General features: G+C 36.0%; 1 protein-coding gene and 2 non-coding genes across 4 annotated transcripts in view; all 3 read right to left on the reverse strand.

The window, feature by feature from the left end:
* Window positions 1–10,957, reverse strand: part of ZFAT (zinc finger and AT-hook domain containing) — a 321,691-nt gene extending 310,734 nt beyond the window's left edge. For both annotated transcript variants that reach the window (XM_063606918.1, XM_055116972.3), the window contains exon 1: window positions 9,600–10,957. The gene's annotated coding sequence lies outside the window, so the exon portion shown is untranslated. The remainder of the gene's footprint in view (window positions 1–9,599) is intronic.
* A 6-nt stretch (window positions 10,958–10,963) lies between these two features.
* On the reverse strand, window positions 10,964–11,051 carry MIR30B (microRNA mir-30b). The gene has a single exon (NR_106526.1). It is a non-coding gene; the product is annotated as a microRNA mir-30b (primary transcript).
* Window positions 11,052–15,315: 4,264 nt separating this feature from the next.
* MIR30D (microRNA mir-30d) lies at window positions 15,316–15,385 on the reverse strand. The gene has a single exon (NR_106588.1). It is a non-coding gene; the product is annotated as a microRNA mir-30d (primary transcript).
* Window positions 15,386–17,656: the final 2,271 nt, after the last annotated feature.

Consider the following 17,656-nt stretch of genomic DNA (forward strand, 5'->3'; position numbering starts at 1 on the left):
TGGAATGTGAGCACTACAGCCACCATTTTTTGATCTTGAAGACAAATGCTACATGGTAGAGAGTGGATCATAAAGAACAGAAAAAGCCTGGGGCCCTACTGATCTTGTGGAATTATAGTACCGGACACCTGGACAGCCTACATCTGAAAGAAAAGCAAAAGCACAACAGTTTAAGCCAATGTTACATTGGTTCTTTTTCTGGAAGCAAGTATCATTCCTGATGTCTTTGGTCGACTCTGGAAATTTCTTGGCCATTTATTGCTTCCAGGATAGCTGTTGTCTGTAATTTACATGGAAATACTCCAGTATACACAGTGTGGTACACATAACTTACGTAAAGTCATCGCTTAAGGCTTGCTACCATCCTGATAGAACAGTTCACTAGGAAGATGAACTAGTGTTCTAATCAGAGAATGCATACTCTAGTGGAAGCTATTCTAGGTATTGTTGACTGCATCTTGATCAACATACAATGTTTTAATTTTCATACTAAATGGTAGAAATTTTTATTAATTAGTGACCTGCTAAAGTAATTTTTTAAATGGGCCTCCGATGGTGAGATTAAAGGTTTTCAGATTGACTAATAGTAGAGTAACACATACCACCATTGCAAGAAGAGGCCATAAGAATCCAGCATGGCCTGTAGCCCTTATATTTTGGGATGATGTCCTAGTCTAACCCCCTAAAAGGCTCTTGTCCAGCCATGAACACACCTTTTGTTAAAGTAATAGAATTCTGCTTCTTAAAGGAATCTTTCAGACAAGATGGTGGTTAGAGCACCTAAATGGGCCGAGAGCAATTTCCTTTAGCCTGCAGAACATGCTAAGATCAGTTTTCTTCCTCGGTTAATATAACAGAAGCTGGCATGAAACTGTTTTCATTATAACGTAGCCGTTAGGGGGTAATTTGGCAGCAGGAGTATGCGTGAGAGAAGGAAGCTACCTGTCCCCCATGCCTCAAAAACTTCAGTGCGTACCATTTATCTACCAAGAGTTGTATACTACACATTCTTAGGTTAGTTCACAACTGCCTCACACCTTCTGTCACCTTCTGTTTTCTCCTTAAACTCCTGAAATATATATATTGGATCTTCCATGAATTACTTTCAATTTTCTACTTCTTCTGTGCTGCATTCTAGCTTATTCCTTCTGTTTTAAAATTTTCCTTCAGGCCAGGCATGGTGGCTCATGCCCATAATCGTAACACTTTGGGAGGCCAAGGTGGGAAGATCACTTGAGCCCAGGAGTTCGAGACCAGCTTGGGCAACACAGTGAGACTCCATCTCTATAAAAATTTTAAAAACTAGCCGGGCAAGGTGGTACATGCCTGTGGTCCCAGCTACTCGGGAGGCTTACATGGGAGGATCACCTGAGCCCACGAAATTGAGGCTGCAGTAAGCCATGATCATGCCATGCGATAGAGCAAGACTCCATCTCCAAAAATATATAATTTCTTCAAATGTGTCTGAATATATGCCAATTCTTTCCCCTAATGACTTTAAAAGAGGCCCCGAGAACACATACTTCTGTACATTTCATTCATTCCTTTATTAAAGCAGTAACTTAATGTGCCTCACATTTTTAAGCTAAGCATGGATATTCTGAAAGCAAAACTGAAATGTAAACTTCAACTCTTTCTCACAGACACCTTCCTCTTTCTCCACCCTAAAGTCTTGGGTTCAGACAACTTTGTAGCTTCCCTGGGTTATTGTGTAGAAGTTTGCTCATCCTCCTTCCTGAGGCTGGAGCACCTTCTAAGGTCTTGGCTTTGTGTAGGTCTCAGTCCCAGCTTCCCTGTATAGTCAGGCCATATCTCTTGCTGTTAAAGTCTCAGGGTCCATTGGTGAGACCCACAGCCAACACTATCATCCCCCTAGGTCAGTGTACCTTCAGCTGCTGAGTTCACTATTCTGGCTGTTTTTTCTTCACTTCTGGCAGCTGGGATTTCCTTTTTCTTTTGTGGTTAGCTGTGTGTATATTTGTTGTTTTCTATGACATCTCTATAAGTTTAGAGTTATGGGATGGTGGTGGTAGGATAATTTATGTTAGTCAGAATAAGTAACCTATATAGAAGTTCTTCACCCTTCCAGGAAATCCTCCAATCTATGACAAATGACTACTTAAATTGCCATAAAAGGTGAATTGTAAGTACAATGATCCAAATAAAACTTTGATTTTGCTCAGTGACAATATGCCCAGCAAAAAAACTATGTTTCTCAGCATCTCTTACAGCTAAAAGATAGCCATGTTACGCAGTTGTGGCAAATGAGACATAAGCTGGGAGTTTCTGAAAAAGCTTTGTCTTTGTGAAAAAGGCAGCAAGACTTAGGGGTTAAAAAAAAATCTTGTTTAAGCTACTGTCTTAGAGTTCTCTGTTACACCATAGCCTAATTCAATCACTAGCTGATACACTTTGAAGAGCAGATCAAATGAAAAAAACACCAAACTCAGAGTTGGAAGAAAATGTTTATTTAGCAAAAAGGTATGGAGTAAAACTGGTAGAATAGAAAGGAGAAATTAGAAGTGGGGAATTCTGAGAGGTTGTTTTAAAACACGGTAACTGGGAAATAATTTTGACAAAATTCTCATTGGTAATGAAGCTTCATATGCCCTTACTGCCTAAGTAAAAGGCACCTAATAACCAATTTTATTTATATTAATTGTATTGAGAATAATTTTCTCTAACCTTCTACCTTTCATAAGGAAAAATACAATCTGTGAACACCTAGATGGTTCTGTTTTCACTGTATGGCACAAAGTATCAATGATTTAACTGTGGAGAGTAGTATCAAGCAGAGACTTGTCTTCTTGTGTTCAGGAAGTATTAGCCTTTAACTATGCATTTTAATTGTCAGGTATGCCTTTGCCATTTTAACTGTGTTACTCTTCCCTATCACAGCATAATGGAGATAAAACCATTGTTTTTCATTACCTAACCAAGAGTATCAACTAATTTAAATAAAATTTCTAGCAGTAAAAAACTGTATCTATGTGATTTTTTAAAGTTGGTTTTTCTCAAATTTAAACGATACAGTATTAACTGTAACTCCAAGACATATTTGAGTGTCTTCTACTTACCAAGCACAGTGGTAGTTTGTATGAATATTTCACATCAATCATAACAAGCCAGAAATAGAGATGACCCCTATTTTGTCAAGCCAAAGAGGTAATATAGCTTGATCACTGTCATATGACTGGAAAGTAGCAGGGCTATAATATAAACCCAAGGTTTTTGATTCTAAGATAATACCTTTTTATAGTGCCATTATGTTGCTTTTACACAATTTCTGATCATAGCACTTATTAATTCATATTTAGTGGACAGTTTTCTCCATTTGGCAGTCACTTTATTACTTTATTTTCTTAGTAAAAGAAAAAAGTGTGAAAAAGGGAAGTGAAAAATGGATCCAATCCTTAGGATTACAATGGCAATTAAACAGCTGTTTAAAAAAGCGGGGGTGTGGTGGGTTGAGAATGTGGCCAGATTTTTTAGAAGACCTGACACCTTTGCTCCCAGACCATCTTCCACTCAGAGGTGGAGGGGACCCTGCTTAAAAAATAAGAATACAATTTTATTCTTTCAGCAAATATTTATCATGCCAATGAATTTATAAATATGAGTAAACCCATCTCTGTCCTCAAGGAGCTCACAATCTAAGAAGGGAAGTGGACACACAGATGAATTAGTAGTACATTTAGCACTAGTGATAGCAATTTAGCACTACTGAGTACAAGGCACATTTATGGCACAAAGAGAGGACCAACTACCTTGGAGTTCCAAGATATACTATTAAGACTTGACACTGGAACTGAGTTTTGAGAAATTGGATATTTTCTGAGTGCTTGGTATGTGCCAGATAGTGTGCTACGTCAGAGGTCCCCCAAATTTTGGCACCAGGGACGGGTTTCCTGAGACGGTTTTGGGAAGAAACTGTTCCACCTCAGCTCATCGGGCATTAATTAGATTCTTGTAAGGAGCACGAAACCTAGATCCCTCACACGCACAGTTCACAACAGGGTTTGTGCTCCTATGAGTATCTAATGCTGCCACTGATCCAACAGGAGGCGGAGCTTGGGCCCTAGTGCTAGCTTGCTCCCTGCTCACCTCCTGCTGTGCAGCCCAGTGCCTAACAGGCCACAGACCAGTACCACTCAAGAGTCCGGGGGCTGGAGACTCTTGTGCTAAGTGATTTATCTAGATTATCGAATCAAATCCTCATTACAATGTAAGAGACAGGTGGCCCCATTTTACAAATGAATCCAGGTGGTTTAACCAATAACTCATTCTACTAAATACTGTGCTCTATCGACATGCACAAACACACAATAAAATAAATAACTGAATGTAGTCACAGAGGAAAAGGAATTTACAAGACTATAACATTCTCATTTACATACAAAAAACATGAAGTCAAAATGTGTAAGGAATTAAAGGTTACATAGTAAAGACAGAGATATCTCATTTCTTCTATTTAAGGCCTGTTGTATGATCCCTTTTTCCTAAAAATAGTTTTCTCTTCCTGGTTTTGCCTTTAACTCCTTCAAACAATCCATTAGCACTTAGAGCTATCTCAAATCACATGCCAACTTACCAAAGAATGAGGTCATTAAATGACTGCAGCACAAGGACACACAATTTAATAGGGTTAGCTAATATTTAATATAAGATATTTACTGTAAATACCAGTGTTTTATAAGTACTGATCTGAAAAGACTGAGAAACAAGTAAAACAAGTTTGCCACCTTTTATGAACACTGCTTCTTGCATGTTCAACCTGTTACACATGGACATACATACACGGTATAAGTTCAAATCCCAGGCTAGCCAACACAATTTTAGAAGAGACTTCTCTAATATAACCTGCTCTATTCTACCTATCTCGAACGCTTCATACCTTGTAATGTTTTGTTTGTTTTACTGTTCCAACATCCCTGTACAACCTGGACCGCATAAAGCTTTTTAGGCACTCTGATTAGTGTTTTCTAATGTTACTCCTTGATAATCTTTTACCTGCTTTGTCTGAACTGCCTGAGGCAGGCTTAATCATTTTTTAATACATAATGAAATAATACAGACTATTTATCTGTTCAGTTTGAAGCTAAACAGTTGAATGCTTGCGTAAAAAAGTTTAACTTCCATAGGATCAAAACAAAAACCCTAACATTCTTATAATGCAGTTTTAAAAACACACATCAATTAACTTAAAGATTCAAGGTGGATGACCTTTAAGATTTGACTGGGATACACATCATATGATTTGGTGGTACACACTGAGGGAGCTCACATGAGCTTGGAAGCAAAATAAATTGAAATAGTACTTACTAAACAACTTTGTTGCTAGCACTGTGCAGGGTCCTTCACATAGTTCTCTTATCTAGTCCTCCTAACAACCTGATAGCCACCATTTTTTTATTTTAATTTTTTTAACAGAGAACTATCCAGAAAAGATGAACAACTTGTTCAAGGTCACAAAAATCGCAAGTGAGGGAGCCTAGATTAGATCAGAGGTCTAATTCCCAAGGGTATGTTTGTGATATTGTGAAATATATATTTGCTCTTCATCTCCATTTCCTAAAGCCCTTGGAATCTCTGAAATTGTAAGAATGTCATTTGTATGATAACGAAATGAATGTTGCTGGGGACCCGTAGATAGCTTCAGGGTGGGGTCTGGTCATCGGAAAGATCAAAGCATGATGAGATGGTTGGAGCTTTCAGTGCCACCCTCCAACCTCCAGGGACACGACAGGGCTTGGAGATTGAGTTAATCACCGGCGACCAATGATGTAATCAATCATGCCTACAGACTGCAGGGGCAGAAATGGAGTAATCCCTTTCCTCCCCATCATATATAATCATGGTGGATACCCCTATAATGAAAAAAAGTTAACAAGTATAACAAAGTTATTACATGCATGTGTGTGCACAGGAGTCATACAAAATGTGAAAACTCAAAGAGCCGATAGATGGCTGACACTTAAGTATCATTTTCATTGGGGAAAGAGGGGGAGCTGTAAATAAATGGGCCTGAAGATCAGACAATGGTTTGTAAATGATTCCCTTTGGGAACTAAATGGGACTGGAGAACAGATAATAGATTGGGACAGGTCATCTGGGCTCCAGGTGTGGTGTTTAATTTTCAGTCTCTTCCTCTGTGATATAAGTTTTAATCTCTGGTTAATAAAATTACAGGGATGGAATCGCAGGCAACTGTGTTCCTCTTTAAGGTCCAGTTTCTAGGTAAATAAGGGAACTTTGGTGAACAGCCTCATCTTGTGCTTTGGGAGAGACAGGATTTGGGTGAGGAGAGCTGGAGAAGGCCAAGAGGCCTTGAGGCTGCTTCTTTAATTCAGCATGTCAAAGCCCCATATTTTGGGGTATTGATTTCTGAACCTTAACGTAATGAAGCCTCCACAGAAACTCAGAAGGACAGGGTTCGAATGAGCTTCGAGATAGCTGAACACATGAACTGATTATTCCCAGAGGGTGGTGCACCTGGAGAAGGCACAGAAGCTCCGTGACCCTTCTCAGTATCTTGCCTATGCTCCTTGTCTTTCTGGCAGTTCATCTGTATTCTTCATAATATCCTTTATAATAAATGGGTAAATGTAAATAAAGTGTTCACCCTGAATTCTGTGAGCTGCTCTAGCAAATTAATCACACTTGAGGAGGGGGACCTCTAGCCAGTTGGTCAGAATCACAAACCGCTAACTGCTTGTGACTGACATCTGAAGTAAGGTAGTCTTGTAGGACTGAGCCCTCCACTTGCGGGATCTGACACTATCTCCCAGTAGATAATGTCAGAATTGAACTGAATTAGAGGACACCTGGGTGGTATCCACTGGAGAATCTGCGGTAAAGAACTGCTGGTTGTTGGTGGAGAGAAATCCCCACACACATTTGGTGAGAGAAGTGTTGAGTGGAATGTGAGAGGAGAAAGCACTTCTGGTTTTTTCCTTTATCTCTAATAATGTTCCTTCTCCTGCATTGCACTGCCTCCTCAGGAAGCACCAGGAATAAGAAAGGACATCTGCTTTTCACATGTGTCACTTGACAGACTTGTCATGATGATGGGTTAATAAAGAGACTAAAGAAAACCATTACAAAAAAAAATCTGAAATTTACTTTGGCCACGAAGATGAATAGCAGTTGGACATTCTTGACAACTGCTTCTACTTTAGGTCTAGTGACTATGAAGCACAAAGATTCTCCACATATCATTAATAAATAAATATATATATATGTATGCAAGCATGTATTAACTTTGCTTAATGTTTTAGTTTAATCTGATATTAATTTCTATATGTTAAAAGTTCATTTATCATCCATGTAACATAGTCTTCTGCACATCTAATCACGATATTATATCAGTGACATAGTCTGGTCACTGCATTTAATACAAATACTGATTTGAAGAATTTATAACATTAAAAAAGTTTAAGATTACAGATTGAATGACCATTTAGAAAGTTATCTGAAAAAGAAGGACTGACAATACCCAACCCACAAACTGTTTCTCATTCATACTCATACCTTTACTTGAAAAATAACTCAGTATTTTGGTGACTACTGACTGTGCTACTAACTACAAACAGGAGATAATTTTTTGTATGTGCTATTGACTACACATAGGAAAATAATTTTGTTATATTAAGTATAAATAAGATACCCGCCCCCCACCAAATTTTCAGATAACCTATAAAGTGGGGAAAGCTTATCATAATGTCAAAATGACTGGGATATCGAAATAAAAGTAACTGTATACCTTTTAAATGCCTTTTATACCCTTCAACCAAAAAAACCTTATAAAAGTCCTCCCTACCCCCAGGGAATTTGAGCTCTTACAACATTTTCACAGAAAACAAGTGGCAAAGGAAGTTTCTCAAACTAATTTTAAAAAACAGAACAACCCACAAATCCTGTTTTTAAATATTTTTTGACAAAAGAAAAATACTGAACATTTTTTAAGGAATGATTTTGAAACAAGCAAGGAAAAGGTCACAACTTTGAAACCAGTTATAACTGCACCTGGATAGTCCCAAGACAGAAAGTTAAGTAGCTCAACAGGTTCTACTGCTCAGATTTTGAATCACAGGAATAATGTATATTAAACAGTAAAAATACCCTTGGGACTAGTTGTTTTCCATAAAAGTTAAAGAAAGTTAAGGCTAATATTAAAAAATAATCCTAATTTATAGACATATAAAAATTCTAAATGTGAAATTGTTGTTTTATAATGTACTAGTAGCTTTGAGAAGAATTAAAATTAAAAAAATAAAAATACCTTTACATTTTAACCTGGAATTTAAAACAAGAATATTTCTAGATTTAAAAAACCTCTCAATATGAAGTCATTATCAATGAAGAGGTTAGTTGATTATAATATTGCATAATATGTTGCACTGAGTAACACTTTGACATTTACTAAAAAAAAAAAAACATTAAAAAAGTGGAAATGAACATAACTAAAAGATAAACTCTATTATATATTACAGATTCCCTCCATCTTAACTGACGTTTTTCAATTACTGAAGTCTACAGGAGACATTTAGAATCATAACATTTTCCTATTGGAAATCGATGAGAAGAGAAATAAATCATAAACAGGGGAGAAGCTAAATAATTCATGCCAAATGCTCACCAAATAATTATAAGATACCATATCTTCAAAATTCACAGAAAAAAGTTCAAGTTTAATTTCAGAACATATCCCAAAATTATCAAAGACATCCAATTTTACATTATGTTATCTATTAATACCAAATGGCAATATGGTAAACAAGAGGGGAAAACTGAGACATTTTAACATATATCCAGATTTCATAACATTTAAAACTGATAAGCACACATTAATCAGAAAATATGTGATTAGAATATATTTACTAAAATTCTGTAACAATTCTAATAAATATACAGTGTTTTAAAAAATGAAGGCATGTACCTTCCTGTAAGGGTGGGAGACAGTTAACTGTAAGTAGAATGTTTCACTGCATTAATTCAAACAAGAAAAATACTCAAATTTTCACTTAAGTACAACATAGTTTCACGTATAGCTTCTTCTAAGAGACAAAGTGAGGCAAATCTGATAGCCCACATGATCAAAGACCTTATTATATAATCAGGAATGTATGTAATATAAAGATATAAACATATGGCTATTAAACAAGAAGAAAAAAGGCAATGAATTAAACACTAGAATTAGGAATTTAACCTACAGGCTATTTTGTAGCCTAAACCACATGCATATGCTGAGTATTTTTCACATCTAGCATATGAAAGAAAAATTCTATATTTTATGCACTGAGGCTCAAAAACAAATTGATGGGCAATTCCCAAATATGCTTAATTTGGGAGAAAAACACTTCATAAAACTACCTTTACATTATATGCTTTGTAATGCATTGCAATATGTTTCTCAAAGTACTATAAATTATAAAATAATGTAAAAATTTGGCAAGTTTCAAATTAACATGTGGAGCTCACTAAAACACAGTATGCTTTGCACCTAAGTACAGAATAAAACAGCTGTCTCGTAATGACAAAGAAAATAACAAATTGTTCATTAAACAAACAAAATATATAATTAGAAAAGCAGCACTCACCTTCAACAAGTCTCCATGCTTTCATTTCACATTTTTATTTAATCATGTATTTCTCATAACATTTAGACATCTTCCACAGGAGCACCAAACATGAATTCTAATTCTGGATTTAGGCACAGGCAAGAGCATACAGACACTTGCCAAGCTGCTAGGATGTGTGTACTTCTTACATAATTCTCGTTTTATACTTGTTTGTTTTGCTTTTTACCTATACAGAATGTGGATGCATCACCAAAAAAAGAAAAGGCAGGCTGATTTCATGGAACTGAAAAACAAAGCTATAAAAAATTAATTTTCAGTATTTTAAGTAAAGACATGAAAATGGAAATAACGTTTAGACCAATCAATACATATATAGAACTAATTATCAGGTATTAGCTTATTTTTAAATTGTTACCTCATTTAGTCTCAACAATCCTATCAGGTAGGTGCTATTATAATTTCAATTTAGTTGACTGAGGAAACTGAGGCACAGAGAGATTAATAACTTCCCCCAAAGTAACACAGCGAAGTAACTCGCAGAATCAAGATATGAGCTCCAGAAGCTGGGATTCAAAATTCTTTGCCACTATATTACAACAATATCAAAGATTCAAAACATTTCCATTAAACCAAAAAGTTGGCATCATCTTTATTGCTAAAATAAAAACAAGTTATGTCTGCTTTAAGCATTATGGCAACTATTTACTGAACACCTAAAACACAGCATTAATAATAACTAGCATTTATTGAGTACTTAATATGACAGGTACTGTACTAATGAACAACTTTATATTCATCATATAAGTCAATCCATGCAATCACATACCTATTTTGCAGATGAGAAAACCACTGAGGTATGGAAACAGTGCCTTTCCCTCCTCCAAATCCCGTAGCAAATTCACTTGTGGAGTCCAGATGGCAACAAATGTCTGATGTCAAAGCCCATGCTTGCTAAAGCACACTGCAATACTACAAACCCGACCCCAACTACCAAACAAGGGCATTCTTTTGTCCCAATACCCAGAGCCTTATGTCATGTTAGTGCTATAGCAAAATTGAAAAGATACAATAAAAATTTAAATTGAGTAACAAATTTAAAGGAATTTTAATAAATTTTTAATAAATTTAGGGTAATTTTCCCTCTATAAGCATACTGTTTTTCTGTTTTAACTACTCCTACTGCAACCATGCTTTCTTCTGCTTTTCTCTGCAAACATATTCAAGTAGATCCCTGCCAGCTAGACAATTAACACACTTTTTCTCTGGGAGAACAAAATGGTCTCACATTTCCACAAACCTTTAATTACATTAATTACATTAAAAATTCAAGCCTCTGTATACTATTCTTGCCAAATCTTTTATCAATGTTAATTGGTTGATATTCCAAGTCAGCTGAAGTAAACATCCACCTCCCAGCCAATCCATGTATTACAGCTGAGTGTAGGATGTTTACATGAACTGAAACTTGGTTTAAAGCAGGACTTAAACTCTTTACTAAGTTTGTACAGTTCTTTACATAAGACTCTGTTGAAAAAAAGAACAGGCACAGCATTCACATAAATGAGGCAAGACTCAATCGGAAAGATATCCTGAGAGAAAGTGTAGAATCCAAGGAAAAGGCAGAAGTGAGATGGGTGTTTGTTTTTTTGGAAGTGGGGGCGTGTCCAGGGCGGTGGGGGGCACTACAGGCACGCTACTATGCCTGGCTAATTTTTCTTATTAAAAAAATTTTTTTTAGAGACAAGGTCTCACTATATTGCCCAGGCTAGTCACAAAGAAGTGATAACGTTTTTCACCAAAGGAATTTACAACAATAAATGCAGACATCCTGTAGCGTTCCATATCTAAATGTAGCTGATTATCCAGCCTTCCTATATCCTTCCCTTCAAAACAATCAAACTTGCATTTATAAGAACTTACTTGATGACCAGTATGATGCATCAACCAATCTTCATTAAGAAGATTCCTCCTTTAGGTAAAAGACAGTTAATGAAACACTGTGAGGAGCTTAGTCATCTCTCCTCCCCCTCAACCCTCTCCTCATCTTCTCCCCCACATTCAGAATTCAGATAATTTCATCTCAGGCACATCTTTCCCACACTCTGATCTCTTTCCACCTTCTACTGTTCCCAGTGTCATTAAGGTGTCTCAAAGAAATGTCTCCCCCTCTTTTTGCATTCTTTCTGATTAAAAATATATTCCCACAAATATCTCTACTAACTATTATCCGTGGTCCTACCAACACACTTGCATCAAAGAAGAGGAAATCTTCAAATTTGGAAGTAAAACTACATATAATAACCACTGCCAGCAAACTTTAAAAATCTTTGGCATTTCACAGGTAACCCAGGACTTTCAGGAACCTCGCCAGTCTCTACTAGTCTCTTGTCCCTTCGGGCTGTTTTCCAAAAGCATTGGTTCTCAAGATTAAATACACATATACCTCCCCACCACCCCACTCTACAACCATACTGCTTTTCTGTTTTAACTACTTCTATTACAACCGTATTTTTTTCTTCTGCTTTTCTCTGAAAACACATTCAAATAGGCCCCTCCCAGCTAGACAATTAATATACTTTTTCTCTGGGAGAAAAAATGGTCTCACATTTTCAACAAACCTTTTTATAATCAAACTTCTGGATTAATACATGTTTTTAAGTTAAGGATTTTTCTGTTTTACTTCATGTATTAATTGGGCATAATATCTAGCAGGAAAAGAATGTAAGATGAGCTCTGTGATTCTGAAAGCATGGGCCTAGAGGAGCAGCATCAGCAGTACTTGGGAACTGTGGGGGGAAAAGCACATTCTCATGTTCCACCCCAGACCTACTGAATCAGAAACTTTTTTTGCAGGGCCCAGCAATCTGTGTTTTAATCAATAAGCCCTCCAAGTAATTCTGATGCAAGCTGATATTGAACAGCAATGGACTGTTTCACCAAACCTGTTGGAAAGCTAAAGCAAAGACAGCAGTGAATGTCAAATTACTAGGAAGTTTGTAATATGGTACAGATAAGAAAAAGGCAATGCCAAAACATGTAGCATGGGTCCACCCACAATTAACCAGGCTAGGCAAAGTGTGGCAGAGACTATCTGAAACAGCCTTATTTTAAAAAGTAACTAAGCCCAAACTGATATTCAAACTAAAAAAAAGAAACAAAAATATTACCTGAGCACACACAGCAAATAATGCACATTGATCCAATGAATAAAGCTGTAACAAGAGTAGAAGGGAATCACAGAACATGCTCGATGCAATACCACATGCATGCTGGGGTTTATAGGTTCACAGTCCATTTCTGGGTAACCTCAAGCCCATGACTCATGTAGAAGGAACTGAAGCATGGAGATCAATGAGAACAAGTCCAACAGTGTATTTATATGACTATTTCTAACCAAGAATATTTGTACAAAAGCATCTAATTTGAAATAAATTGGAAGACCCAATTTTGTAATTAGTTATTTGCTTTAAAAAGTTGTCCCTAAGTCATTTCAGACCATATACTCAGGATAAAATATTGTCATTTACAGAATGGTGTTCAGTAACTAAAAATGTTTTACTTTAAATATCAATTGGTAGAACAAATCTTAAATAATAAGTAATTTCTGTGCTTTCTAAGTCCTATCAATGAATAACACAATTTTTTTCTTCAACACTAAGTTAAGGGCTAGGGAAACAAGTTATTACAGGCTTATTGACAAATACTGATGATCTAACATTTCAAGCCATTTGCTATAAATAATCAATTGCTAACCTTATAGGCCAATGGGAAGTTAGTGGTTCTTCAATATAAAAACATAAAGAAGCCATCTGAAGACTACTAAAAAAGGCTGTACCTATGTATTATACTACACTGAAGCAAGGGCATCCAGAATTAAAACTGACGTCGTCTTTGATTCACCTCATTAGAGGCAGAATAATATAGAACAAATGTTACATAACACAGATTGCCCCATTAATCTGTAGCATCTAGGGATAACTGGCCTAGCTGGGCAGAGTATAACAGCTTTATTATAAAGAATGCCTACCCCCTCATTTAGCTTAGGTTTGGCCTTATCATTTTGAAAAACCTTTCAAATTTCACTGTATAAATTATGCATCCATCTTACTAAATTTTAAAGCTGTATATCAAAATTTTTCATAAGAAATAAACAGTGTCACCTGGTCAAACAAAATAATCCTATCACCACAGAACACATTACATTCTACCTTTGGCAGGGAAGACTTCTGAGCTCAGCAATAACTATCCTTTCACTGCTATTTGAGTCTAAGGTTTCCAATGTGCTAAAACAGAGGGCCACAGAATATGCAATAAATCTGCTTTATTTAGAGTTCATAGGAAGGGATGCTTGATGCATGCTAATCATCCAGCCTGAAAATTGTATTTACAAGTTGGAAAGCCACCTGAGTCTGAAGCAACTGACCCCCATCCCCAAATAAGTCTTATAAACTACTACTCTAACAAAAGAGCATTTAAAAAATAAAAGCTGTAGCACAAATACATCTTGGGTAACTACATTATGACCAAAACTGTCATTTGCTCATCTGGATAAAAGATAAGAGGAAACAGTAGACACTGCTGCAATAAGATAATATAAAATCATTACTAAAGTACTATACATGCAAGGTGCTTTACTTGCTGTTTATAACAGGAAAAAATAGAATTATCAAGATTTAATGTCTCTGACCTCAGAAAGCTTATAATCTAATCAAAGAAAATAAGCATGTAAATACATTAGATTGGCAAGACCTTTATCTTTTGGTTTAATCATGTATGGAACCTAACATAGTATGTTTAGCAGTTTAATAAAACTAAATGATTTTAAAAAACCAATGCTTTATTGAAAAGAAAAATGCCAATAAAATAGAAATGTTTTCCAGTGTCTGAAAGACTAACAGAAATAAAATAACAATTTTTTAAAACTCAGAAAATAGCTGCTATAAAATTATACATTATCAATTAGTCCACACTGAGTGTCATCTGTGAGAAAAGCCCTGGATTATTCAGATCTGTGGGGAAACACAAAAAATAGATACAATACAGCTGCTTTCAGGGCAGCTATATTTTAAGGAGGAAGCAATAAATCTGAAAGCAACAATCTGAAAATACTTAGGAAAAATATTAATATAAAAAGACATGCATACCCATTAGCAAATGTAAACAGGCTTAGTGGCTTGACGTCTTGCAGTTTTTCTTAGAGGAGAGTTCTGATTAGGAGCTGTAATATCACTCAGGGTGAGGGGAACAGGAAGTGGGGGGCTAAGAGGACGGAGAAAAATGTTGCACACACATCTCTTTTAAGTGTAGGGAAAGCTGAAATTTCTAGATTGCATACTGCTGGGTGGTAGTGATGAAATTATTCTCCAGAACTTCCACAGAATTTACAATGGAGAAAATCAGTCTCCTGAATTGTTGGGATGTTAAACTCCAGCCTACTTGGAAAGGTTATAAAGACTAAAATTTCATTGACAGGGCAGAAACAGGAATAGGCGGGGACACTTTTTATTTAACTAAATTCTCTAAGGCCCAGCAGCAGCACGCTAAGTCTGGGAAGCTCGAGACGGCATATCCTGTTATTAGGAGAGCACCCTACATTCAACTATCATAATACGTGCACTGTCAGTGCAGTAAAAGAATGCAGCTAAAGATTTCTGAGGTTTTCCCACACATTTTATAGCCTCCTCAACTCCACTCCGGGACAGAATTATATCAAGAGGATGTCTGTGAATAGCCGGTAGCAGCAAACATCTGACTGAAAGCTTAGCTGTGTCTTACAGCTTCCAGTCGGGGATGTTTACAACAACAGACTTTCTGAACAAGAAATTTAAGAGGAGGAACAGACATAAATGTTGCCAGTCATCATCTTCAGCTAATAATTTATATAATTTCTAGTGCTGAACAATAGCTGTGACATCTTGAAACAAAAATGATAAAGTTAATGCTAATAATTAAAGAGTAAGTGGTTCACCAAGTGCAATTTCTCCTAAATAATCTAATTTTAAAAGAAAATATGCATTACAAATTTATCTTGGTAAGTATGAAACATTAAAGATATTACCCTGATATCCTACATGAGGACACATTTTTCCAACATATGCAAAAATAAGTTTTCTTCTGTTTTCTTCTCCCTAGAGTTTCAAAATAGTAAACGCATTAGAATGATAACCCTAATGATCAGTGACCATACATCTCATGGATGCCTGCTGCCCTGACGTTATTGTTAAAAATGACTCCTTTTATTTAAAAAAGCGTTAATTTAGTTGACAATGAATAGAGTGGGTTTTCCTGGCAGAGGATCTAAACTGAGTAAGAATCTAACACTTTCTTCCCCTGTCTCCAGCTGATTTAGGTTAGGGATGTACAGTTCAAGGAAATGAGCAAAACAAAGAGGATAATAAAAGAAACTCAGGATCTTAAATTTGTTTATAAGGCAATATACTAAAACCATTTTGTTTCCACACCACTTTTCTGAAAGAAAGGAAAAAGACTAAGTGAAATATAAGTAAATCTGCATTCCATCAAAAACCAAGATTTGCTTTAACTTAAAATATGTAAAATTGCCAGGCACAGTGGCTCATGTCTATAATCACAGCACTTTGGGAGGCCGAGGCAGGTGGATGGGTAGATCGCTTGAGTCCAGGAGTTCAAGACCAGACTTGGGCTAAGTGGCAAAACCCTATCTCTAAAAACATACAACATATTAGCTGGGTGTGGTGGTGCATGCCTGTGGTCCCAGCTATTCGGGAGGCTGAGGTAAGAGGATCCCTGAGCTTGGGAGGTGGAGGCTGCAGTGAGCTGAGCTCATGCCACTGCACTGCAGACTGGGCGACAGAGTGAGACCCTGTCTCAAAAAAAATAAAAATAAAATAAAATATGTAAAGTAACCTTCTTTTGGGGAAAAAAACTATGAAAACAATTAAAGTCCACAATTAAGTCACAGTGATTTATGAAATGATTTAAGAAATGAACATACATACATACATGAGCATGCATATGTACACACACACTCTACAGAATAACTACTGAAGAAAACCAATATACAAATTCTGAGAGACTACTAATTTCCTAATACCAAGTTTTTTGAGAAACTATGAGAAAAGGATTTCAGTTGCTGATATTTACCCTGTGATAATATTTAATGGTTGCTCTCTGAAATACTTTTTGTTTAATGTTGTAAATAACTCTACCCATTATATAAATAATGCTGGAAATAATGAGGAAAGTACATGTGGTCTCTATGGGTACAAGATGACCTTCACTGTTTTTGAAGAAAAATACTGTTTTAAAAAGTCCAGTGGCTATTTACAACAACAACTATTCAAACTGTACTACAACTGAAACTTTCCAGATTTAAATCAGGAAAAAAATAGCTATTTCATGCCTAGGTAGGCACATGATACTTGACTAATGAGGATGCTGCACATTAAGTTGCAATAAACCAGTTACCACAAGTCTCCAAATCTCTCCTTTACCTTCCTGTTCTCAGTTTAATTTTTTTAAAGACTGATCAAAAGACATTTTTATCAGAGCCACTGTATTTAACTCACACAAACAATACATAGAATATTTTCTTCAGCGTTATGAAGGAATTTTGTCAAATGCTATGACTTTGTATAATATATTCTTGAGGAAACATGAAAATTAAATGTACAGAAGTTGAATATTAAGTATATGTGATAAGAAACCCTATTATAAAATACCTTCTATCATTATAAAATATCTTCTAGACACAATCTTTGTAATAATACACAGTAAGAAGGTAAAGTCTAATGAGGGGATAGCTGAAGCTAAAGGTTTACCATTTTTGGCATGCTTTATGATTTCCATCTTTGTCAAAAACATTACATATTTGCGGGTCAATTTTCTATCAGCATTAGCATTTTACTTTTAACACATTTTTATAAAAATGGGCAAAACACACATGCATACATACAATCTGCTGTACAGACAAAAAAATGGATATTACTGAGCTACTGACTGGAACAGTGCTACTGGTTCAGTAACTGGAAATGTTTGTCAATCTATCAAAGGCAGTTTATGAATATCCATATATAATGTATGCCATGCCACATTTG

Source organism: Pan paniscus, chromosome 7 (assembly GCF_029289425.2).
Source record: "Pan paniscus chromosome 7, NHGRI_mPanPan1-v2.0_pri, whole genome shotgun sequence".
In the NCBI taxonomy this organism is placed as follows: domain Eukaryota; kingdom Metazoa; phylum Chordata; class Mammalia; order Primates; family Hominidae; genus Pan; species Pan paniscus.